Source organism: Ambystoma mexicanum, chromosome 9 (genome assembly GCF_040938575.1).
Source record: "Ambystoma mexicanum isolate Mex_15411 chromosome 9, UKY_AmexF1_1, whole genome shotgun sequence".
NCBI lineage: Eukaryota > Metazoa > Chordata > Amphibia > Caudata > Ambystomatidae > Ambystoma > Ambystoma mexicanum.
In genome coordinates this window covers 310,413,039-310,439,008 of record NC_090931.1, presented here as the reverse complement: position 1 = coordinate 310,439,008, position 25,970 = coordinate 310,413,039, and the positions used below count along the sequence as shown (strand labels likewise).

The window sequence follows — 25,970 nt, the reverse complement described above, 5'->3', positions numbered from 1 at the left end:
GGGGATGCTCTGCTTTTGGACGCTGTGCTCCGGGGGGGGGAGGTGCCTCCCTCCTTTCTTTGCTCTTCTGGTCTCCACCGTTGTCCACTCCCAGGTCTTCTGGGAGGCGTCTTGACCGGGTGATGAATTGCTTGGCGGTTGATTGTTGTCTTCAAGCCCCAGTATGGATGCTCCTTGGTCGCACGTGGTCACTTTTTGGGATTTCCCCTGCCAAGTGAAGCTTAATGCAAATGGATGCAGTCACCTATAGCGCACTTGCTTATTTCTCAGGTGGGCCAGTACCAGGGCCATGCGTCGTCTTCTGTTTAGGGTAGCCTTGGATAGGTCTTGTACAAGTGAGTTTCGACCCCGTTGTATGTGATTTGATTTGCTTTTCTGGCCTTTTCTAATATTTGCTTTTTCAGGGTATAGCTATGGAACGCCACTAGGACGTCCCTTGGTCTTGCCCCCGGCTCTTGGGGCTTCGGGCCCACTCTGTTTAATCTGTCAGACTGGATCTCCACGGTCTGTTCGGCCTCCAACAGGTCTCCGAAGATGGATGTCATGGTTTGGGTCAGATCTTGATCTTGTATATCCTCGGGCAAGCATTTGATCCTTATATTGGATCTTCTGGATCTGTTTTCTAAATCTTCGGCGCTCAGCTCCAGATTGTGAGTGGCCACCGCCAGGGTCTCCAGGAGAATGTCCGATTTCCGCACGTCTTCTGTTAGTTCTTGTGTTGCCCTTTCATTACTGTCGACCCTTTCCTCAATCTTATCAATGTCCCTTCTGATCTCCTGAATCCCTTTGGCCAAGTCTTCCCTTAGGGTTTCCATCTGCTTTTGTCCTGCCTCTGTAATTTTCTCCACTATTTCTCCCAACAAGGTCTTGAGCGAAGAGTGGGTCACAGGCCTTTCCTGCTCCTCTCGCCTACTGTCCATGCCAGATTCGGCGCCCCACTTATTAGGGTTTTGGGATCCCATGGCGTCTGTCTCTCTGGCCCATATCTGTGCCAGCGTTCCTTCCTGTGCCTTCTTTAGTATCTTGGGGGGTATTGGCGTATCCATGGCCCTCTTCCTGAACATCTCTACGACGGGGTCCCCCCGGCAGCCACCGCGCTGGGTCTACCGGTAGTTACCAACTCTCTGGATGAGTCACTTTGATGGCCTGCAGTGTTTGGGGGGGTTCCAAGCCCCTGGAGGGTAGGTCCTTGGGAGGCCTAGTCTGTGTTTCCTCTTGGGGACCCCCCTGGGGCTCAAGCGTCTCCTCTGCCCCAAAGATCCTGGAGGGCACTGCTTCCCTGGTGATCGTCTGCAGGGCTGCCTCCAAAGTGCTGATGGGGGGGGATGTTTTTGTTCACTGTTGCAATCCTGCGGCCCCGCCCTCCTGTGGGCCCTTGTTGGGATAGTGCCTGGAGCTGCCCTCGGCTTCTGGTGAGGCACGGGGCTGCCTTATGCCAGGGGGTGCTCTGGGGGGGTGGGGGCCCCCTGCGCTTGTGGACAGACCTGAACTGGCCTTCGTGGGGCGCCTCGCGGTGCTGGGCGGTAGGCCTGCGCTGGTCGCAGTCTCTGGGGGGGCTGCGGTTCTCCAGGCAGCTGGCCGTGTGCCCCTATTCTCCTGGAGCGTGATCAGTCGCAGGTCCTCGCCGCAGCCACTGCCAACAGGTACGGATGTGGCGGCAGGCAGCGGTCCCCCACTCCTGTGGGTCCGCTGGTAGGATGCAGCTTCCCGCCTCCCGTGCGGTCTCGGCCTCCGCTCTGCGGCCGAATCTCGGGCCTGGCTAGTCCCACGGAGCCCATCTCCTTAGCGATTAGTGCCGGCAGTGGGGGGCGGATTTCAGCCTTTGCTGTGATGGCCTGAGTGATCCTCCGCGGGTGAGGGGCTGGCAGGGCGCGCCGCTGGTCTGTCTCCCTGCAGGTGAGCGGCCCAAGTGTCATGCGGCAGCCCCGGAGCTTTGCAGTCGCCGCATGCGTCTGAATTCACGGTCTGCGGGGCTGTTGTTGCGCTCGCCTCGTTCTCCCCACGTCCCCCAGCTGCACTTGGTCGGCAGATTGGTCCGGGGAGGGCTATTTCACTGCTTTCGGCTCACGTTCAGCATCTCAGTGAGGGAGCTCGGTGGGACGTGCTGTTCACTCCAGCGCGGCCATCTTGGAATCTGAGCTCAGAGATATTCTTGATGAAGGTGTGCAGAGGGAGACCCTCTTGCCCTTTTCAACAGCAGTAGAGGTACCAGTGCTTGAATTATTTCATCTCATTTTAATTTAATTCAATTTAAAGAGCGCCTTTCGATAAAGGCGCTGAACAGAAATCTATCCAAAGCAGTACACTTATGATGATAAAATATCAACATAAGTAAAAGTAAAATCAGAATTGGGGAAGCCAGGGAGTTAAGAGACAAGATAAGAGGTGGGGTTTGCGGTTTGATTAAAAGATATGTAGAGAACAGGCAGAGCAAAGTGAAAGGTGAAGGGAGTTCCAGTGTTTGGGAGCCAGGAGAGTAAAATAACAGAAACATGAAGAAGCACAGGGAGCTTTAGGAACAGTTTGAAAAAATAAGTTCTGTGATCTTAAGGGGGCGCCAAGGGACATAGAACGAGAGTAAAGCAGAGAGATAAAGGAGGGCCAGACCATTAGTACATTTGAAACTAATCGAGAGAAAGTGGGAAGAAGACAAGATTCAAAAGGGAGTTATGAAATTGAAAGTAGAGTAGAGAGGGCGTAATGGAAGACTGAGGGTTATAAAGAGAAGAGTAGACAAATGGAGGAATTATAAACAGAATGAACAGGAAGAAGATGGGAAGCAGGAACACCATGCAATCGAGACGAGCAATAGTCGACACTGCAAATGACAAGACAGAAAAGAAGAGGTTTTGTGGCATGAAAAGAAAGATAGGGGTGAGCACGAATGTGCATAAGAAGAGAAGATGGAAGAAAGGAGAGGGAAGGGGTGGGCGTAATAGTAGAGGCAGGAAAGAGCAGGACCTCCGTTTTATGGTATTGAGATGTAGAAAATGAGGACGTCCAGTTTTGAACAGCAGAAAGACAGTTTAAAACAGAGTGGAGATCATAATCAAAGGAAGAAAAAGAGAAAAGATCTGGGTGTCATCGGCGAACAGATGAAAAGAAAGATGAAGGAGGAGAAAAGAGTAGAAAGAGGAGCAGTGTAAAGAGAGAAAATAAGAGGCTCAAGTACAGAGCCTTGAGGGACACCATATAGAAGAGGGAGTGAAGGAGAATAGTGCCCAGCCCAGGTTACGGAATAGGACTGTAGGGAAAGGTAGGAACAGAACCATTCAAGAGCAGGCCCTAAGGTACCCGAGGTAAAAAGGGAGGAAATAAGAAGAGAGTGACCAACAGTGAAAAACGCTGCAGACATGTTGAGAAGGAGAAGAATAGAGGAGAGTTTGGAGTGATGGGCATTGAGAAGATAATTTGAGACATGCAGAAGAGCAGTCGCTGTAGAGTGACAAGGGCAACAACCAGACTGAAGAGGGGGAGGTGGGAATGGAGATTCAGGTAGCGGGTTACCTGAGCATAGTGTTAGGCAGGATCCTATGCAGTGCCCTTAGGGACCACTACACCTGATTAAGACCACAGGTGGCAATACAAGTTTTACCTTTGGTACAAGCCTGTACTACTAAGTTATAGTGGTCGCAGTAGCAGAGCAGCCAGGCTTATCTCAAGAGTATATGAGCAGTAGCAGAGATTACACAAAGGGACCACAATTACTTTGACTCAAGCAAACCCTGACTCAAGGTTTCAGGTAAAAAATATTAGATAAGTACCCTGTGTTTGAATGAACCGGTGTTATGAACAAAACACGATACCACGTATACGGTTGCGATCACTTTTTGACAGTTCGGTCTACTAAATAAACGCGTATCCGTGACATGAAATGCTACCGGGGCAAAAACACACTTAGCACCTGAGACTCCCAGAGGGAGTTGGGGGCAAAAATCACAGGCAATATTTAGGTTAGGCAGACAGTATCGAGAAACACTCAGAAACAGGAGTTAAAAAGTCAAAGGGTCGGAGCCAGGTTTAGGTGACACCTGAGGCCTGTGCCGAAGATCACACCGTTAGACAGTTCATGATTCCGTGTAGCCAAAAAGTACTTGAATATTGTCAATGTTTGGAAGCAAAAGTTATAAGAAGGAGGGAAGACAAGGACGAGCCTTGAGGATGAAGAAAAGGGATTCACCCAGTTTCCTCGTGTAGAACACAGTACCTTATTCCCACGATGCAGCTGGTGCCCTGGCAGTTGTTCCTGTTGGTTTCCCGCAGACCCACGATTCCTGGAGCTTCGTTGTGAAGGAAGATGTCTGAAGGGGGTCTGCACCACACAGGGATGAAGCCGACAGCAGCAACAACGCAAAGGTGTGCTCCTTTAAAAACAGGAGAGGCTCAGCAGGTGGTTATCCGGACCACTACAGCAGTGTGCAGCGATTTCGACCACGGCAGAGATCTCTGGCTGAAGAAGATGAGCTGGTTATCCCCACCAGGCTCAAGGGAAGAAGACTTCGGGCTGGATCTTCTCTTAGTCGTCGAAGGGAAGATAGCTCAGGACTGCAGCAGAGCTTCACCGGGACGGGGTAGTTGCTGCAGCCATCGTTCTCTCCACTTCTCTTCGGTTGCTTGTAGTTCCAGAGGCGACTCTGACTTCTAGCCCAAGAGACTTGCCTTTTATGCGCAAAAAACCCCCATTCACACAGCCTGGCTGTCAATCACTCAGCAGGTTGGTTGTCCAGCCGGGACAACCACCTCAGCCAATCATGGCAAAGTGTGACTTGGGTTTCCTAGGATACCCTGTACAGGGTGTGACTACACCCCTTCCCCACATTCAGTCTACCTAGACACCCAGGCGCCAAGAGGAGGGCTTCTCTGCAGAATCCCGCCAAAAGACGGTGAACAAAGAACCTAGTTTGCCGCGCAAAGTAAAACACAAGAAGGACTTTAACAAAAAGAAGTGGCGAATGAACCCAACCGGAGCCATAAGAAAGACGATTTGGTCAAGCGGGTTTATGTTCGAGGCTAATATAATAGCCAAGAACAGTATCACGTTTATCTAATATAATTGCGGTAGAAAAGGTAGGGTAGATACCACTGCCACCAGCCAAGTCTAAATGTTAAAAGAGAAAAATAATGCTCAGGGAGGTACAGACAGAAAAGGGGTACAGATTAGCCCTTTCCAGTACTCCATGTAAAATGGGGTGTACTGGGTCTGTGGTAAAAATGACTATGTAAAGTAAATGGCAACTTTACCTTTCTCTGGGGGACAGTAGTCAGCCCCAGCAAAATGGAGTCAGAGGGAAGTCTAAAAGACAACCCTGGGTTACTACACTAAAGGTGCTGTGTAACCCATACAAGAACAGGGGCACTTGGAGTGGTGTACTCCAGTGCCCAAGATCACACAATGAGTAACAACACATAGGCCAAAACACATGTAAGAGTGGAAAAAGGATGTACACTCTTACCAGGTGGAAACAATAAACTCCAGAAATCCAGCAAAGCTGCTGTGGGACTCACTAGGTGAGGGAAATTAGCCCTAGAAGGAGAATTCTCCCTAACACATAGACAGCCCATTCAAGAATTTTAGAAAGTAAAGCAGAAGAAAATAGGGTGGAAATTTGCAGGAATAGATGAGTCAAGAGATATTTTTTTCAGAATGGGAAGAATAAGTGCATGCTTAAAGGTATCGTGAAAGCAAGAATTTGCAAAAGAGAAGTTCATAAGAGAGGCGAGATGAGGAAGAAGATGAGTATATACTTGAGGGATAAGAGAAGAAGGAAGAGGATCAGATGGAGAAGCAATAGGGTGAGCATGAGCTAAAAGAGCGGAGTTATCAGTCAGCAAGAGAAGAGAATGTTGAAAAAGAATGCAGCGATATAACAGGACAGGGAAGAGGGGGAAGGAGCAACAAAAGGAGTGAAAGCTAAGCAGAGGTTTGCTACTTTAGATGTGAAAAAGTAAGTCGGAAGAAGAGAGAGACCAGAACGCAGATGGATCAGGTGCTTTAGAAGACAGAACATTGTGAAGAAGCTTATAGAGGCGACGAGGGTGGTGGGATGGAGAGAGTGTGAGTTCCGAAAAATAGGATTTTTTTGTAATAAGTAAAGCAGAGTCAAAAGAGAATGCAATGTAGAAAGTTTAGCAAGATGAAGGGGGGATCGAGAATCTTTCTATTGCCGTTTGGCTTTACGCAGACCGCAGCTACGGGAGACAAGATGTGGAGAGAGCCAGGGCTGTGAAGTTTTACGAGTCATAGAAAAAGGAAAAGTTGAGTCAAGCACAGACAGCACAGAGGAATGTAGAGTGCTAGCAGCTGAATCAGGAGAAAAGGAAGAGAAAAGTGAGATTGATGGAAGAGAAGAGTGCAAAGAGGAAAGAAAAGATGGAGGATTCAAAGAAGAAAGATTACGACGAGTAAGGATAGTCGAGGAAGAAGTAGGAAGGGCAGGAAGGAAAACAGAAAAAAAATGTAGTAAGTGATCAGAAATGTGAAAGGGGCAGAAAGACACAGGGAGAGGGAGGAGGAAGTGAGGAAAAATTAAGTCTAGGCAGGAACCAGACTGATGAGAAAGGAAATGCAAATGGTAAGAGTCGGCACAAACTTCCAACCCTAAATTTAATCACACTTCCTCTTCTCGCATCTACCCCCAGCGCCTCTCTACTATGCAGACTCAACATCAGTATGCTTCATGTCTCTTTATATTACTTTTTGAAATGGACAATCTGTCTGTAACAAGACTTCCTTTACCTCCAACTTCCTTCTTTCCCATTCTCCCTCTTGAACTCATTATCCTTACAGAAACTTGGATTTCTCCCTAAGACTCTGCAACCCTTGCTGCCCTTCATGACACTGCCTACACATTCACCCACTCTCCCTGCCCAACTGGTAGAAGTGGTGGTATAGGATTGTTTGCATCTTCCAAACTTCCTATCTCTCCTACTCCCCGATCTTCCACTAGTTCTCCCTCTTTCGACTACGCCATCTCCAACATCACTGCTCCCTATGGCATTCATATTATATCTCTCCATCGGTCACCTAGTCCCGTTGATCAATTCATTGACCACCTCTTTCCACTGATTGACTTCCTTCCTCCCCATCATCACCTCATTTTCACTGGTGACTTTAACATCACCTCTCTCCACTGGTTTTAGCTCTTTTCCTTTAACCACTCGCTTTTTTCTGGATACACTCAGCCCACCCATTCAAATGGTAACTCCCTTGACCTTATTCTCATCTCCTCTCCACCGCTCTTTCTCCATTTGATCATTCCATCGTCTTTGCCTCAATCTCCACTCCTATTTCCACCCCACTCTCTTTTCACCACATTCATTACCAAGCGCAAGTTTCCCTCCGTCAAAATCCCTATCTACCGCTCTGACTGACTTGCACCACTCTTTCCTCCAATGCAAAATGCAGCTTTTCCCACCAGTTCTCTACCCCAGAGGAATGGGAGCCGTTCAGGCTAAAGATGCTTGACATATTTGCCAAGGCCCTAGCGGCTCTAGCCCGACTCCAGCGGCCATGGCATTAGCGCTGACTGCTAATGGATCCCACTGCACTTGGATGAGCCGGCAGGGACTCTGCAATGAGACGCAACAAAATTGCAGCAAAGGAGCACACTGTTCCGTCTCCGGACATCAGTCCCCTGTCTTTAGGTCCTTCTCTAGTGGCACTGGCAACACCAGATTCACGTAAGAGTTCATCCCGCTCCCCAGAAGGGCGTAAATGGCCCATTTAAAGGACATCTATGATCAGAAGGGGATCTTATCACTTTCGGGCTGGTGCCCTTCCACCCCTGAGAAGTGAGACACTTCCTGGAGGAGTTTTACATCGAACAAGGTGACTTGGTGGACCTGGCAACCAACTTGCAGGAGGCAAGTGGCCTGGACACCAAGCTAGAGTTCGACCTGCTTCATGCTGCCACTTACGGCAGGACTTGGTCTACGGCATGTCAATGCCTCTTGTGCTTTAGTCAAGATTTCCTTGATCCTGTGGTCAGTCATGTCTGAGGCATCGGAGCACATCCCGAAGGGGAGATCCGAGAAGGTTATGTGACCTTCAACCAGGATGGCAAAGAGACCTACTGTTAGATACTGAAATCTGGTTTGGATATCACAGGCTGCTTCGAAGGGACGATGGCCATCAGCACAGTCTTGTGGCAGTTCTCTTGGCTAAGGACATCGGGGTTTGTTACTGATTTCCATGAAAAACCTCTGGACATGCCCTTTGATGGCATGAACTTGTTCGGCACCAAGGCAGACAAGTCGCTTCAGAGGTTCCAAGCCTCTAAAGCTACTGCTAAGTCGCTGGGGCTGGCAGTAAAACAACAGCGAACTGCAAGCTTCGTGAGCAGGAGGAGGGATTTATGCCCCTTCACCACATATGCCCAAAGAGATAGAGGTCAAGCAGTATCAGGTAGGCAAGGGCTGTGTCATTTTCACAGGGGTAGGGGAAGTGGTACACCTAGAGGAGGCACTTCCACCTCCACTGTGCCCTCCGCAGCCCCTACTGTGAAGCCTCTCTGAAGTAGACTTCTGCCATCTGCCCCCCTGTGGGAGGCAGAATATCCCTCTTTGGCAAGGAATGGAAAACTACCATCTCGGACACCTGGGCCCTTACATGTCAAACAGCACGGATACTGCCCCCCTTTTCTGTCGTGCCCTCCAGACCACCCCCCCATGCTACCAGCCCTTGCCTCTGCATCCTCTCTTACTGGAGGAGATCCAACAGCATCTTGCAAAAGGGGCCATAGAGCTGGTACCCTGCTCGTAGCGAAGCAGCAGTTTCTAATCCACCTACTTCTGGTCCTGAAGAAAGGCAGAGGTCTGAGACCCATCCTGGATCTGCAGCTTCTGAACTTGTACTTGTACTTGCACAAGGACAAGTTCCATATGGTCACTCTGGCCCAGCTCCTCCAGGCCCTGGACTTGAATGACTGGCTAGTCTCCCTGGATCTCCAGGATGCTTACTTCCATGTGGCTATCCACAAGAAGCACAGGAAGTACCTGAGATTCAAAGTGGGGAACTGGCATTTCCAGTTGAAAGTCCTCCCTTTCGATTTTCGTCAGCACCCATGATTTTCACCAAGCTGCTAGCAGTAATGGTGGCTCGCCTCAGGAGGGAAAGCATTCGGGTCTTCCCTACCTGGATGACTGGCTCATTTGAACCTGCTCACCAGATCTAGTGTTAGCACACCGGTACCAAACATGCAGCCAATTTCAAAGCTTGGGCTCCTCCTCGGACTTCAAGAATTCTCAGGTTTCGCAATTCCAGTCCCTCCGATTTATCAGTGTGTTCTTGGACACTCGCCTGGGACACAGTTTTCCTGCCTAAGGACTGAGTGGCAAACATCTACAGGATGGTCCAGGTTTTCAAACGACAGTTCCAGCCTCCGCTTTTCTGCAGTTCCTGGGCCTCCTGCGTCTTGGTGGTGCCAGAGGCCCTCCTGTGCACGAGGTTACTGCACTGGCTTCGGAACTGACAGTGATCACAGTTTCAGGGGCAACCATCAGACCTTCTACTGGTCTCTGAGAGAGTGTTTGGAGACCTGCAATGGTGGTCTGCAAAAGACAACCTCCTGAAGGAGTCGCTACTTCATCACCCTTGACCAAATGTGTCTCTAGTCATGGTTGCATGCCTGAAAGGCTGGCGCGCTCACCTCAAAGACATTACTGTGAGCCGTCGGTGGTCCCCATCAGAGTGCTGGGAGCGCATCGATCTGCTGGAGCTGAGAGCAATCAGCTTGGCCCTGGTCGCTTTCCTCCCCTCTGTGAAGGGCAAGATGGTATTGGTTTGATGGACAATACTTTAGATATGCATTACCTCCACAAGTGGGGTGACATGAGCTCCTTGTCTCTGTGCAGAGAAGCAATGTTCTCCAGCATGGGGTCTGGCACAGATTCACATGCTCATGAATATTCCCTGTCGTCAGGCTGGGAATCCTTGGTAAAGGAAAAGCAGTTTTGCTTTATCCTGAAAACTGCATTTTACTCTATAACCAATCACTGTACTTTGGGTCATTCTGCCCCCATCCAATGACAGTTGTCTCCCTAAGCTCCACTCCTGGTGGCCATCATCGGATTTTTACCGCTAGTTTCAGTGTTGGTAGTCCTCTCATATCGCTCTGCAAGCCTTTTTTGATATTCACGTTTTTCATTACGTTTATTTTAACCAATATTTTTCCATCATTCGACTTTAGGCCGACTACCAGCATTGGGGATCCATTGTCGGCAAAGATCAACTTTCATCATGGATCTTCTCTTCAAAGTTTTCGAGAGGCCCAGGCTTGCTCCTATTTCATGCCTTCCACCATGTCCGAGGAGAACAGGAGTCTCTTCAAGATATGCGCGAAATATTTATGCCGAAGATCGACATCACACATGGTTATATTGCCAGCATCCGGACCATGATGCGAGACTTGCTATGGTTTTTCAAAGAAGATTGAAAAGGACTGTTGCAGGTTTGCAGCGTTGCTCAAGTTGGGGAAGGCCTCTGATGCTGCCACCGGGCATGTTCATGCCTCATCCAGGACCGGCAAGTCCCATGAGAAAACTCCCTCTGACAAGAGGTTGAGGTTCTTTGAGGATGCCCTGTCCCCGGGGGTCCAAAAGATGGGCAAGCTCAACGCTATGGATCCCGGTGGGTACGCTGTGGCTGCGGGTCACAGTTCAGGACGGACACATTCACCATCACTGTTTACATCCGCAGGGAGCTTGCCAGTGAGGGGTACTCTCTCCAAGAGGAAGTCCTTAACCCCTTTGACGACAGCAACCCCAAGAGTGACCTTGCGACCAGGGCGTATGGCTTCAGCTGCAGCACCGCCAACGACATCTGCTGCCGCCCTTGTGAAAGTGGCGGTTCCTATCGTCACCCCACTCCCGAAGGAGTCGTTCAAGGACAAGGAGTTTGAAGAAGGGCAGGGAGCGGATACCGCCCGTGGAACTTCCACCCCAGGCAGGGAAGAGGGTCTGCAGCGATGCCAAAGGATGCATCAAGGGAGCCTATGCACATTTCACAAACTCCGACAACATGTCCGAGGCCTACTACTCGGGCCACAATGGGGGCCTTGAGAACGTGTCCATAGACGGGTCTCCACGGGATTAACCCAGATTGCCAACTAGCACAAGGAGGCGCTTCAGTCTGGGGACGTTGCCGGCTGGCCCTTCCACCCCTCATCCAGCACCCAGGGACATGTTGGACATCCTTACGACACTGCACACGTTGGTATCAGAGATACAGCAAAGGCTGCCTGCAACACCAGTGCCAGCTTTGGCCCAGAGTCTCGCAAGGCCGATCAGGAGCCCATCCAGGCCAAAGCATATGTCAAAGGACCCAGCTAGCCCAAGGTGTCAACCAACACCACCACCGCATCGGGCTTTGACCCTTGTAGTGGCGGAGCCCCCACACACAGGCACAGGTACGGATATAGACCCTACGTCGACTCATACCGATTAGTCTGATGACTATGTACCCGCAGATGAAGAGCTGCTGGGTGCAGATGACCCCTCCAGGGCTTTGCCACCGGATGAGTTTGGTTCCTTTCATGCCATTACATTGAGAGCAACTACCCTTTTCAAATTGGTGCCAGAGGAGACGAAGGAGGATGGGTTCCTCTTTGCAAGGCTGGGAGTCCAGGCGGAAGACCGTCCTGTTGATTCCTCTGCTGGATGATGTCTGGGAGGAAAGTTTGGCCTTAATGAAGATGCTGAGTACCTCGTCTCCCAAGCTAGATAGGCTGGAAAAGAAGTACAGGGTTTTGTACTCAACCCCGAGGTGGTTGAGGTCACAGCCTTCTCCTGACTCCATGGTCTCTGTGGCCAACAGGAAGTGCTCGGTGAACCCATGGTCTTCAGCCATGGTGCCCCCTGACCAAGAGGGATGAAACTGGATTGAATGAGCAAGCACGACAATGACACTGCGGTCTCCACTATCAAGAGCTGTAGTATAAGCTGAGACTGATTTTGGACTTCCTCCCAGAGGACAAGAAGGTTGAGAAGGTTAATGGCGTTGGATCACGCCATTATGGTGGTGTTGGACGTCGCGGAAGCTGGGTTCCGCCAGATGGGAAGCAGGATGTCCCTTCAACAACAGGCGTGGCTGAAGGCCACTAACTTCAGGCGGATGTCCAATCCAAAGTGGTGAACATGCCCTTTCATCGGGACAACCTTTTTGGCAAGACCGCAGATGAGTCTCTCCAGATGATTATAACGGACACGGCAGGCTCGCTGGGAACATTGCAACAGCAGAGGTCATCGTTTCGATCCTCAAGAGGGAAGTCGAGCAGGTCCTCCAAGTGGGTATAAAACCCCCTATGGGCAGCCCTCCCACTCCACGACTCAGGAGACCTACAGAGGCTGCTCGCAGGCCTAGGCAGCAATGGTAAATGTCGCCCGCCGATGCCCACGCAAGCCTGAACCGGCCAGGGATCTGGTCACCCACTTGTGCACATCCCCAGCGGGAGACCAACTAATGAATTTTGTTGATGAGTGGAAGACCATTAGAACAGAAAAATGGGTGCTGGACGTTCTTCGTCAGGGACACAACTTGGAGTTCCAACGCACGTGTCCTCGCATTCTTCCTGTGGCACGTCAGGAACTACACATGGCGCACAGGTTCTGCAGGAGGATCAGACCATGTTAAGAAAGGGGGCAATAGAGCCCGTCCCACAACGCCTCAGAGGCTCCAGAGTGTACTCCAGATACCTTCTAGTATAGAAGCCGTCAGGAGTGTGGCGGCCAATCCTAGACTTAAGACGCCTCAACAAGTACTTGAACTCCCAAAAGTTCAGGATGGTCACGTTGCAGCATGTGCTCGGACAGCTGGAGGAAGGGGATTTCCTGATGACATTGAACCTGGAGGCCTACTTTCACGTCCCCATTCACCCCAAGCATCAGATGTTCCTGTGCTTCGTGAACCAGGGGCGGTCACTTTCAGTTCAAGGCCCTGCCTTTCAGCCCAAAGTCAGCGCCAAGGATGTTCACAAATTGTTTGGCACCGATGGCGGGACACATGTGCCTCAAGCGGATCCACGCCTACCGGCGGTCCAGCACACCACGGAAACCATTCACCTTCTGACTGAGCTCGGAATCTCCATCAATTATCCAAAATCCTGCGTGGAGCCATCGCAGAATGCACTGTCTTGGGCGCACGACTCAGCACAGTCACATACCTGGCTACACCCTCGGAGGAGAGGGTGACGGCCATCCTGGGGTAGGTGCAGCACCTGTCGTCGGCACAGAACGCAACAATGCAAGCCATCCAGTCCATGTTGGCCATGATGTCCTCCTGCATCCACCTCTTCCCATTCTGCAGGCTGCAGATGAGCCCTCTTCAAGAGTTCCTAGATTCACAGTGGCCGCAGGTCACAGGCACTTGGACAGACAAGCCACATCTCACTAAAAGATCTCCTTTCCAGATTACCCCATTCAAGGCCACGGTCACCTCAGCCGTCTCCCTGGAAGGGTGGGGGGTCCACACCGGGTAGTCCCATGCCAAGGGACTCTGGTTCCCAGAAGAGAACAACCTCTGCATCAACGTCCTGGAACTCCGACAGTCTTCTTGGCCCTGAAGTCGTTCCTACCTCAGTTTAAGTGGAAGGTGTTGAGCATCTTTACGGACAACACCGCCACTATGTTCTACATCCGGATGAAAGGAGGGACGCGCTCTCTGGCACTTTCCCGGGAGACCCAAGCCCTGTGACACTGGGCCATTCTTCAGGACATGTTCCTCATCCCCTTTCACCTGGCGGGCATCAAGAGCACCATCTCAGATTTGCTCTGCAGGGAGCGCCACAGTTTGGAGCTTCAGCAGGCGCAAGTATCCCATCTCTTCAGCAAGTGGGGTCAGCCCCAGATCGACCTCTTTGCGATGGCTGCCAACTCCAAACGCCCGTGGTGCACAAGAAGTTTCCCTCAACCACAGAGCCGAGGGGAGGCCTTCTCATTCCCATGGGAGGGGCTCTCCCTGTACGCCCCCCCTCTGATCCTGCTCCTGCTATGTGTGATCAACACTCTCCGACGTCATTGCAGATGATCCTTATCGCTCCAGCGTGGCCATGGCAGATCTGGTTCCCGGACCTGCTCCGGACCATCCCACTGGCTGCCACCACTTCCCAACCTTCTCCCCAGAGGGGGTGGATTGATTCTGCATCACAACCCAGCATCGCTGAGCCTCATGGCCTGGCTCCAGCAGCCCTAGAGTTTGGACACTGCGCTCTGCTGCTGGAATGCAAGAAATTCGTGGTTAAAGCCAGGGCTACATCTATGTTGTCTTGCTATGGCCACAAATTGTAGCGATTCGCAGCTCCTTCCATACCTGCTTTCACTGGCTAAGGCTCGTCTGGCTAGCGCCTCCTATAAAGGTGCACCTGGCAGCCATATCCAGGTATACACGGACACCGGGCAAACCCTTGCTGTGGCCACACAGCCTTGTCAAAAAGTTCCTCAAGGGTCTCCTCAGGACTTTTCTGCCACTGAAGGCGCCTGCTTCGGCTTGGTAGCTCAACGTTGTTTTCACTGAGCTGATGGGGCCTTCTTTGGAAACATTGCATCAGGCACCTCTGAAGTTCCTCTCATGGAAGGCTGCTTTCCTAGTGGCCATCACCTCAACCAGGCGTGTCAGGAGATTCAGGCACTCTCCTGCAAGCAGCCGTATTTGTCTTTCCATGCTGGTGCTATGCACCCACCCCACCTTTATGCCGAAGATTCCTTCTGCATTGCGTCTCAACAAGCCTTTGGTTCTACCAGACTTCTTTCTGATTACCTCATCACCGGCTGAGAGGGCGTTGCATTCGCTGGACATTGCTCGTTCCTTGGAGTTTTATGTGGCATACAATAAGGATTTTCGGAAGACATCTCAACTCTGTGAACATTGGACCTTTGAATCACAGGACTGTCCTGTCTTATGCTTCCATATCCAGGTGGCTCTCCGGCTAAATCATGCACTGTCATCGTCTGGCCAACAGACCTCTACCAGGCCGACCGGGAGCCCATTCCACCAGAGTAATTGCCGCGACGACCGCGTTTCTCTCTGGTGTACCTCTGCTCAACAACTGTCATGATGCCTACCCCCGGGCATCCGGAGCAAGCCCATCAGCCCCGGGAGCAGGCATCCAGATATTTATTAAAATCCCAGCAACCCTGGCTAGGGGCTGTCTGGGTTCAGTCCTGGCGCCTTTCGCACCAGGCTCTTAATAGAAATCAGTCCTGGCGCCATAGGCGCCAGGCTCATAGACATTACTTACCTCATGCAGACCATGCTACAACTGAATCCAAGCCAACGTGAGGCTTGGATGGGACTATTTTGTTACAGGGACTAATTTTTTACTTGGGTGTGGTTCTGGGGAACTTCTTACCTGGAACTACTTTGGCGGCTATTTAAACCACACCTGATCAGCAACACACGCTTCGCGTTATTCTACATCCAGCAGCGTAACGCTCACCGTGCCTGCAGTCAGCATCCAGTCTTCAGCCACGCCCGTCTCGAATCCAGAGCTCCTAGCAAAAGAGGAAAGAAGAAGGAAAGGTTAGAACACCAACATTATTTCAATCCTTACCTGATTCCGGATCCATCACGTCTTCGAACTTGGAAAGGACATTATTTCTGCACGCGTCGCATCGCCAGCTGCAGCGCCGCGCCATACTCCACAGTCCTCACAGCATTTTTCGATCCGGCGCTGCCTCCATCATTTTCTTCGCCGAACTCCAGCACCTAGGGGAAAACAAAAGAAACAACAAGGTGAGCCAAGAGAGCCGACAAATACAATCTCTTACCACCATAGGCTTACCTGATTTACCACCGGAGGCATTACCCTTTAATACGCTCATCTTCATTTGCCGCACCTATAAAGGGAGAAAACAACAAGTTAAACTCATGCAACTTTTACCAGACAGTGTTGGGTAAACGCCATCAGCTGCCTCCAGGCAATATTCTTTTGAACCAGTTGCAATTCAACAAGGGAATGGAATAAGAGTGATCATCGGACATATTGAACTCTTTGAACTTTATAAACCCCAGAGTCAATATTCCTCCGGAACTCCTCCAGCACCTTCAAACCAGTGAAGTAACTGGCATCTACGCGCCCCTGCATGCCATGCAGGATGGAGAGCTCATCATTTAAAAACATAAGGAGAATAAGGAGAATACGGGCCAGTCCAGACAGTCATCTCGGCACTACGCATCATGTTGGTGGAGACCGCAGCTGTCCGGGTTCGATCGACGCCCCTGTGGGAACCAGGTGAGCGTAAAAACAACTGCAGGGCTGCTACGTGCAGGTCTATGCACACCTTCACAAGTTTCTACTGCGTTGACAGGGATTCCAGGGAGGAGTCCCCGGTCGGCCAGGTGGAGCTACGCAACCTATTTGCTTGAGGTGAGTCTGTTCCAGGGGTAAGTGTATTGGTTCTATTGAAGCTTGCCACCTGCCATGGTTGTGTATATGTACTGCTGTATAATCGTATTCATGAGAATGTGAATCCATGCATATCCCATGCTGGAGAAGGAACAAGTTAGTTACCTGTAACTCCTGTTCTCCAGCATGGGTCTGGCATAGATTCACATGCAAACCCTCCCTCCTTCCCCTCTGTGTCTCTTCCTGGTTCATACTGCCACTTTACAAGCTTTTCGAGACGACTGTCATTGGTTAGGGACAGTATGACCCAAAGGACAGTGATTGGTTATAAAGTAAAATGCAGTTTCCAGGCTAAAGCAAAACTGTTTTTCTTTTACAGAGGATTCCCAGCTTGATGACGTGGAATATTCATGTGAATCTAAGCCAGACCTATGCTGGAGAGCAGGATTTAAAAGTAAGTAACTTGTTCCTTATTGTGGTTATGGTCCCTGGAGAACAGCGTGTCTCTGAACGCAGCCCATTTGGCCAGCAAGGAGAGCATGTTAGCGGATGCACTGAGCAGACGACCATCAGCCTCCCACGAGTTGAAGCTCTGCCAGGATGTTCTGGAGGAATCCTCAGATGGTCCCCTTCTCTTCCAGTGTGAACAGGGAGTGAGGTGGTACTGCTCCAGGAAGTTCCATCATCAGGAAGCACTGATGTACTCCTTAACGGTTGAATGGGACTTTGACCTCTTCTATGTGCTTCTGCTGATTCCTGTATTTCCACTGGTTCTCAAGAGACTGCCTCTGTTCAGGCCCACAAGGATCTTGATCGCTCTGGGCTGGGCCCAGAGAACGTGGGACCTGGAGTTGCTGGACATGGCCATCTGGCCTCTAACGCTGAGGACGGACCCCCTCTCCCACTGAGAGGGTAGGGTCCTACACCCTAACCTCCACAGCCTGAACCTTCATGCCGGGCTGCTGAAAGGCTAAGGTATAAGTAGTGCAATTTTTTCAGAGGACCTTCTAGACATGCTCGTCTCTGCTAGAAGCTCTGCCGCCAAGTCCATTTATGCCTGCTGGTGGTGTAAGTTTTCCGTTTGATGCCAGGAGAGGGATCGGGACCCTTTTACTTGATCCATTTCATCTGTGTTAGATTTTCTTCTGCCTTAGGCCCAGATGGGCCTGCAAATTGATACAGTGAAGGGTTATCTTGCAGCCATTTAGGTCTTCTTGAGGTCCCGTGAGCAAAGTTCCTTTTGGACAATCACCACGGTCATTCAGTTGCTGAAGGGTCTTTCCACAAGGTTTCCCCCCATGCCAGTTTGTTGTTCCGGCGTAGAATTTAAATTTAGCGTTTGTTTTGAATGGGCGCTCTGTTTGAGACCCATCATTTTTGCTTAATAAGATGACTCACCCGTGAGGTGATTTTCCTGGTGCCATCACTTCTGCTATTTAACCGAGCAACTCCAGGCGTTGTCTGTTACTCCTCCCTACTTGGTTTACTCCAAGGAAATGGTGTGACATTGAGAGTTTGACCCTCCTTCCTTCTGAAGGTGGAGTCAGATTTCAATCTCTCTCAAAAAGATCTATCTACCTGTCTTTTTGCCTCTGCCTCATCCTTCGAAGTCAGAGGATTGTTTCCTTTGGCTGACTCTGGTGAAGATCCACATGTTCTACGTCTCTCAGACAAGGGAGAACAGAACTGGTCACCAACTGTTTGTTGGTTATGCGGGTGCCTGAGCTGGCAGGGTTGTCGCCAAACAAGACCCTGTCTCGATGGATCATTTTCAGTATCTCGGAATGCTATGATCTGCCTGGCAACGGAGGTCTCGGAGGATCTCAGGGCTCACTTGACCAAAGGGTTGGCCTCCACCTCGGCTCTGCAACAAGGAGTACCTGTTTTGGATATTTGCAAGTAGCTATGTGGTCTTTCTTACATATGTTTACTAAGCATTACTGTTTGGATTCTATGGGCCTCATCACGACTTTGGCGGTTACCCTTAAATCCAGCGGTCGCGCTATTACCGCCGGATTTAAGGGTCCGCCAAATCAGGACTTCGGCAGATTTCGCCCCAGCTCTTGGCTGGGGGGAAATCCGCCGAAAATTTGCGCTATTACCGCCGGTGGGAAATCCTCCGGCGGTAAGAGCGCACATTTTCCCCATTGAGCCCAATGGGGAATGGGGCATTCCCGAATGGGCTCAGTGGGGAATGGGGAATTACATTACCGCCGAACTCGTGATCCGGCGCTATTAGCGCTGGGGAGTTTGGCGGTAGGGCTAATACCACCAGCGGTAATACCGCCGGCGTTACCGCCAAAGTCGTGATCACAGTAATGTTCTTTCTGATGGATGTTCCTCTCACGGATTCCTCATCACCCTCCTTACCTGCCCCTGGGTTAGCTAGTACACCTAGGTTCTGCAGTCAGTCAGCGTCAAGAATGCTAGAGAAAAACGGAGGTCATAGGGTACTGCACCTTTATATGTACTGGCCCTGATGTCATGTGGGGTGTGGAGAGGCGTTGGGTGGAGCGTTGCATCCCCTGGTGGCGGAAAGGTTTCTGAAGACCACGTCGCTCTTGGAGTAAGATATCCTAGATGAGGAATCCGTGATTTGTCCTTTTGTGCCCTTTGTGACACTGAACAAAGGCGCTTGGCACTTGTTTGTTTGGTACCTGACATCATCATCCTTATTATTATTATTATTATAATAATCCACTATAAACCTCAGCTGCACCAAATTTTGCCAGATGTTTTCTATCCAGCTCTGTCTCAGGATCCAGGCTGGAAGTAGGGCACCCAGCATGGGCAATTGTGTGTAACTCCTTGGACCGCAACCATGTAAAGAAACATTATTTAATTATGTCTTATTTTCTCTGGGTTTCCTCCTGGAAAGCTGGTACGAGGCTCTGGGACTAATATAATAAAGAGCATGCTGCTTTAATATGTACTCAGCCAAGGATTGCAAACAATGGATTTATTGAAACACAATTAAAATGTGTTGATAATATAATAAACATGACAAGACATAGGTTCAAACAATACATGACAGATAACATAATTCCATTGAAGAAGTGTCCAAATTTGTTATTCACAAGACCAAAATCAACAACAGAGGAAATGCAAAGTTGTGACATCAACCCAAAAGCTTATGTATACATGATTTATACATAAAGACCCAACATGTCTCTGTCGCTTATTGCTTGATTGCCTGACATTCTTCAGGGGTGGTATAATGTGAACATTTCTCTTGTATAAATTCCTCAAGATAGAATCACTTCTCAGCAAGTCCTCATAAATGGAACAACAATCTTCATATAGTGCGTGGACACACCCAACAAAAAGTTTCTCCATTCACCAAACTACAGAAAACAAAACCAAGTCACAACTATTAACCCCTAGGTCAAGTGTCAAAATCGCCAACACACTTTAAATGCGTATATCGATGCGCACCTTCAAGAAATACAAGCATGCCTGCATCTATGCTCGGTCAGGAAGTTTGAACATCATAAAATTATGACAAATACAATAAATGTGTATTATTTAAACAGGAACACTTTCTGTTTCGGACAGCCATGCGCATAATACCTACAAAACATGAGGAGCAAAAACCCTTTATATAGGGCGACCACTCCTGAATCACAAGACACAAAACATCCAAAGTACGGCTATACTACCAATTATTGTGAACCAAAAACACATTCTTTGTGTCATGCTATTCAAGATAAACACAGTACATCACCAAAAACGGCTACCAACATCTTCTGTGCCAATATAATTTACAAGTTGCATGCATAAGTAACATGCAGCTGCAATTGCTCCAAAACAATACTGAATAAAGGACAGGCTAGTAGCACACCTGTGGAGCCCAATTTAATAATGAACAGCACAATCACCTCTTAAGTGCTGCTAGCAACAGCATGCATGCATGCATGCATGCATGCATGCTATATCAAACTTACCAATGTTAACCAGTTGCCACTGTGGGATATACTTAATATATATGTTAACCACTGAACCCAGCGGTCATCAAAGACACCAGAGCTTGTTGCCGCCTAGAAGATACAAGCCAACCGAATGCGGATGTCAAATGGTACAATTAATACCGTAGTGAGCACATATCATATCATTATAAAACAAGTGCAGACTTTGTAAGCACAAACCAGGAAATGACTCACCTGTATCTACCAGCTCAAACTGTGCGGAAAAACAGAGCCATGAATGAAGACACTCGTAATGAAACAAGACATACAACATCAATGCAAATGAAACAAAATCCTCGTGAATGGAGGATAGCACAGGGGCGACGTGCTGGTCTTTAAAGCAAGACCATGCAAAGCAACAGGTTTCGAATCGCGTGTCCGCGCTTAGAAACTGGACTCGTATTGGTATTAAGCGCGTTATAAAAAAACAATAAATAAATAAAATAAAAATAAAATAACGTGATCAGGTGATTGAACGTGCAATCCAACGTGCTGACGCATATCAAGGAATCTGCAAACAATGCCATTAGAGCGTTGACATTACGCAAATCCATTCCGACTCACCCCAGATGAGGCCACCAAAACCTAATAATTCTTTGATATCCTGATAAATAGAAGCCATGCCCACGACATGGCAAGAATGACTTCCCAAATTGTTCAAATTGCGCTCAAACATACTCTTACGTCCCGTCCCATTTCCTCCATACTGTATGGGCATCCCTGCCGGGGGACGGGAGACGGAACCTTTTTCACCAGAAAAATATTCTTCCCCTTTAAATTTAGAGGTGCGCTGGGGCGTGGCCCTGGGAGCATGTGCTCGCCTGACTCCGCACACTGGCGCCACTCCTCAGTCCCCTTTTCCGCGTCGACGGGAACAGGCCGAATTCACCAGCGCTCCTGGGTTTGACTTCGGCCATGTAATACCACACGCTTTTCCCTGGATATTCTTCTATCTTTGTCTTTTTCTTTTCCGTTAGGTACTTGGTCCTCCGACACCACTGTCCTCCCCGGCGCATGTCGACTTCGGTGGGCTTCAGCAGGTACCCAGCCTGCTAGGGGCTCTTCCCTACATCCGACCCCCTTTGCCTTTGCTGCCTTGGCCCGACTATGGCTGGGAAGGTTGTTCCACGTGTGACGCAATGACTCCACGGGCCCTGAAGAACAGGCGATCTAGGTGAAGGGCGCTGTTCCAGAAATCCCCTCCGGAGGACCTAAAGGACTTCGTCATTCATCGATTGAGGCCAAAGGAAAGGCCTCTATTCATCATCTCACCCCGTAAGGGAGACTGCTTCCCAAGGAAGCGCCCGACAGGGAGGAACCCTTTGGGTTCTAGCACACGCACTGATGCTAGTCCAGCTACCGGCCTCACAGCCGAGGGGTTTCCAGATCCTTCTGGTGCCTGTGCTGAGGGACCGCAAGGTTCTTTTACCGGGGTAACTCTCCCTAATACCGGCATCATGTCCAAGGGGAGCGCCTTCATTCAGCATTACTGGCAGTTCAGCCGAGGGCAATACGCCTTCCAGGTCTGGGCCTGAAGTGCGGGATTGGCCTTATGTTCCGACACCAAGCGTCTTGGACGGGGATGGGTCCAATGAGCCAGGCACCACAACTTTTGCACATGACACGCAGCTCGACAAAATGGGTGCTGTGCCAGACAAGAAAGCTGCTCGACCAATACCCCCTCTGGCAGAGCGGGTGGAGGAACAAGTCACAAGGTGGGACTGGTGTCAACCAGGTACATGGCCTACCTACAATTTATCCATCAGCAGCACAGGGCAGGTTTCCCCTGCACCCCAGGCAGTGTGTGCCCCGGCTCCAGCAGCCTGTGACCACCCCATCAATATCTCCTGCTACCTCTACAGCCTCCGAGGACAGATTCTTCGGGCTGATGCAAACTCCCCAGATGGGGGTCATTCCTCCTATGGCTCCGGCACCACAGGCCCCAGTGCAGCCTCCACTGCCTCAGCCGGCTCCTCCGATTCCGGCTTCCCTGCCTCCCACAGCACAGGCGGTTCCACGCCAGCCTCCGCAGCAGCCACCGGCTCCGTTCTCCACTCGCAGCCCCCGGCACTCCTCCACCCCTCCACCAGTTCAGGACCCTCGGAGCACTCTGGTAGAGAAAGATGAGGAGAAGGACCCCGACACGCCATCTTCAGCCAGGGCCTTCCACGAATGCCTTGCAGGTTTGGCAGAGTATTTGGGCCTTCATCAACTCGAGGTAGAGCAGCCCGAGGAGGGGGTCTTGGCAGAGGTCCTCACCCTAAGACCTCCCTCCAAAACGTGGATCCCGATGCAGAAGGACGTAGTCGCCTTGGCTAAGAAGGGGTGGCTCAAGCCACACTCGGCCCAACCTATCAACCAGCTCCTGGACGCCAAATATAGGCAGTTGGAGGGGGGTACACTTTTGCTCTCGGTGCACCCTCAACCGCACTCTTCCGTGATCGCTGCTGCATCACTCTATTCTAAGCCTCACTCGTCCTCGGCACTGCTAGGCACGGAGGAGATGATCTTGGAGGCATATGGGAAAAAGCTATACTCTAACGCCTCCTTGCACCTGCGTCAAGCCAATGCCGATGCCATGCTGGCAGCCGTTAACCAATGGCTATGGGGGGAAATTGCAGGCTTCCTCCCAGAACTTCCGGCACACCGCCAAGCTCGCTTCAAGGCAGGATTAGGAGAAGCCAGGCTGGTAGCGCAGGGCATGATGGAGTCCACGGTGGCCCATATTGATACCTCTGTCCAGGCCATCTGCATCGCCACGGACATGAGAAGGACGGCCTGGCTCCGGGCTACTAACTTTAACCCAGACGTTCAGGAATGCATATTGGACCTTCCATTCGAGGGTAGTGACCTCTTCCACTCCACCACGGATGAGGAATTAGATAAAAAGAACAGCAGCTCGCAAACCGCAAAGTCTTTATTCTTACGAAGGCCACGCCCAAGGCGTACACCCAGTCACATCAACGCTCAGACAAGGGGTGGACATCTGGAGGGTTCTGGGGCTTCCAAGAACGGAGGTCCAGACAACCTGACCGTTCCCCGAGTCAGCACAGGAGGAAACAACAAAAGGCGGGGCAAGGGCTTTTTCCAATTCCTCTCCCCCCTCCTCTGCAACCGCCTCACAGGGAAAGAAGGCATGACACGCCCCTTTGGGTCCACATGTCTCAAGTGGGGGGCAGGCTTGCCTTCCACATGCAATTTTGGTCCCAATACTTTTCGGACCCCTGGATACTCTCTCTGTAGTATCCACTGGGTACCGCCTACCGGTCCCTTCCTCTCCGCCCTCTTCCCCTCCTCTCCCACAGATTGGGACAGCACCCTCTTTTTGCGGCGATCCGCTTGTTCATCGAGAGCCAGGCAGTGGAAGAAGTCCCTCCCTCCCTGTTAGGGACAATTCTCATTCAATGGCTAATTTCCCTTACCTACTGGGCCTCATTACAACCCTGGCGTTAACCATGGCGCTATTAGCGCCATGGTTGACGCCAGTATTTTACCAACTCCGCCATGGTGAATGGTGGAATTACCCCCCCATTCCAAAGTTGGCGGGGCAGTAATTCCCCATTCACCATTGGCCCTTCCCCATTCCAATTTTTGCCCCCATAGGGCTCAATGGGAATGGGGAATTACTGCCCATTTGCGGTACCTTAATTACCTCGAAAGTCCCTTGGCGGGTTCCTACCTTAACGGCTGGTAAAACCAGCCGTTAAGGTCGGGACCCGCAAAGGGACCTTGTAATTAGGCGGTAAGGGTTTAACGGCGCCAACACCATTTACGGCGCCGTTAACCCCTTACCGCCTGGGTCGTAATGAGGCCCACTGAGTCCCGCAGCAGCTTTGCTGGATCTCTGGAGTTTATTTTTCCACTTGGTAAGAGTGTACCCCTTTCTTTCCACTCTTACCTGTGTTTTGCCATGTGTATTTCATTTGTTTTTTTGATTGTGGACTCTGGAGTACACCACTTCAGTAGCCCCCTTCTTTTGTGTGTTACACAGCACCTTCAGTGCAGTGACACAGGGTTGTCTTTTAGACTTCCCACCGACTCCATTTCTGAGGCTGACTACTGTCCCCAGAAAAGGGTAAAGTTGCCATTAACTTTACTTAGTCATTTAACCACAGATCCAGTGCACCCCATCTTACATGGAGTACTGGAAAGGGTTAATCCTTAGCCCTTTTTATCTGTACCTCCTAGAGTATTGTTTTGCTCTTTTAACATTTAGACTTGGCTGGTGGCAGTGGTATCTACCCTAACATTTCTACCGCAAATTTACTATATAAACGTGGTATTGTTTTAGGCTATTATATTAGCCTCGAACTTAAACCCGCTTGACCAAATACTTTTTCTTTTGGCTCCGGTTGGGTTTATTCACCATTTCTTTTTGTTAAAGTCCTTCTTGTGATTTATTTTGCGCGGCAAACCAGGTTTGCCTCCTTTGTTCACTGTCTTTTGGCGGCCTTCTGCCCAGAAGCCCTCCTCTAGGCGCCTGGGTGTTTAGGTGGGCTGAATGTGAGGGAAGGGTGTAGTCACCCCCTGCACAGGGTATCCTAGGAAACCCAAGTCGCACTTTGCCATGATTGGCTGAGGTGGTTGTCCGGGCCGGACAACCCCCCTGCTGCGTGATTGACAGCCAGGCTGTGTGAATGGGGTATTTTCGCATAAAAGGCAGGTCTCTTGCTCTGGAAGTCAGAGTCGTCACTGGAACTACAAGGAACCAAAGAGAAGCGGAGAAGAAGTCGACTACTGCAACTATCCCGTCCCGGTGAAGCCCTGCTGCATTCCTAAGCTATCTACCCTTCGACGACCAGAGAAGATCCAGTCCGGAGTCTTCTTCCCTTGAGCTTGGTGGGGATAACCAGCTCATCTTCTACAGCCAGAGGATCCTCTTCGTGGTCCAAATTGCTGCACTCTGCTGTAGTGGTCCGGATAGCCATCTGAAGAGCTTCTTCTGTTTTTAAGGAGCGCACCTTTCATTCACCGTCGCTGCTGCCGGCTTCAGCCTTGTGTGGTGCAGACCCCTCCAGACGTCCTCCTTCGGATCGAAGCTCCAGGAACCGAGGGTCTGCAGGAAACTACCAGGAACTACTGCCATGGCACCAGCTTCTTCCTTGAATAAGATACTGTGTTCTGCTCGAGGAATTTGTGTGAATCCCTTTTCTTCGCCTCCAAGACTTGCCCTTGTCTTCCCTCCTTCTTATAACTTTTGCTTCCTCTGTTGCAAATATCTAAGTACTCCTGGCTATGCCGAATCGTGAACTATCTGACTGTGTGATCCTCGACAACAGGAACCCGGTTCCACTTGACACTGGCTCCGGCCTATTGACTTTTTTTAATCTCTGTCTGAGTGTTCTCTGATTCTGTCTGCCTTGACAAAAGTATTGCCTATGATTTTTGCCCCCAACTCTCTCTGGATATCTCAGGTGCTAAGTGTGTTTTTTCCCCGGTAACATTTCTTGCCCGCGGATACGTGTTTCTTTAGTAAGACCGAACTGTCATTACTGTCAAAAAGTGATCGCAAGTGAGATTCCAAGATGGCCGTCGGTGAATGAACACCTCACCAGCTGTACTCCCGACCCTCGGGCCTCTCCAGATCTGAAAGAGCAGAGCAGCCCTCCCCAGGTGTCGTTCAGCTTGTGGGGGCGAGCCGAGGAGATCCGCTGCAGAGTCGTGAAGT

At 50.4% G+C, this 25,970-nt stretch overlaps 1 protein-coding gene across 3 annotated transcripts in view; it reads left to right on the top strand.

The window, feature by feature from the left end:
• Positions 1–25,970, top strand: part of ZZEF1 (zinc finger ZZ-type and EF-hand domain containing 1) — a 3,309,810-nt gene that overhangs the window by 3,264,782 nt on the left and 19,058 nt on the right. The gene's annotated exons all lie outside the window — the stretch shown is intronic.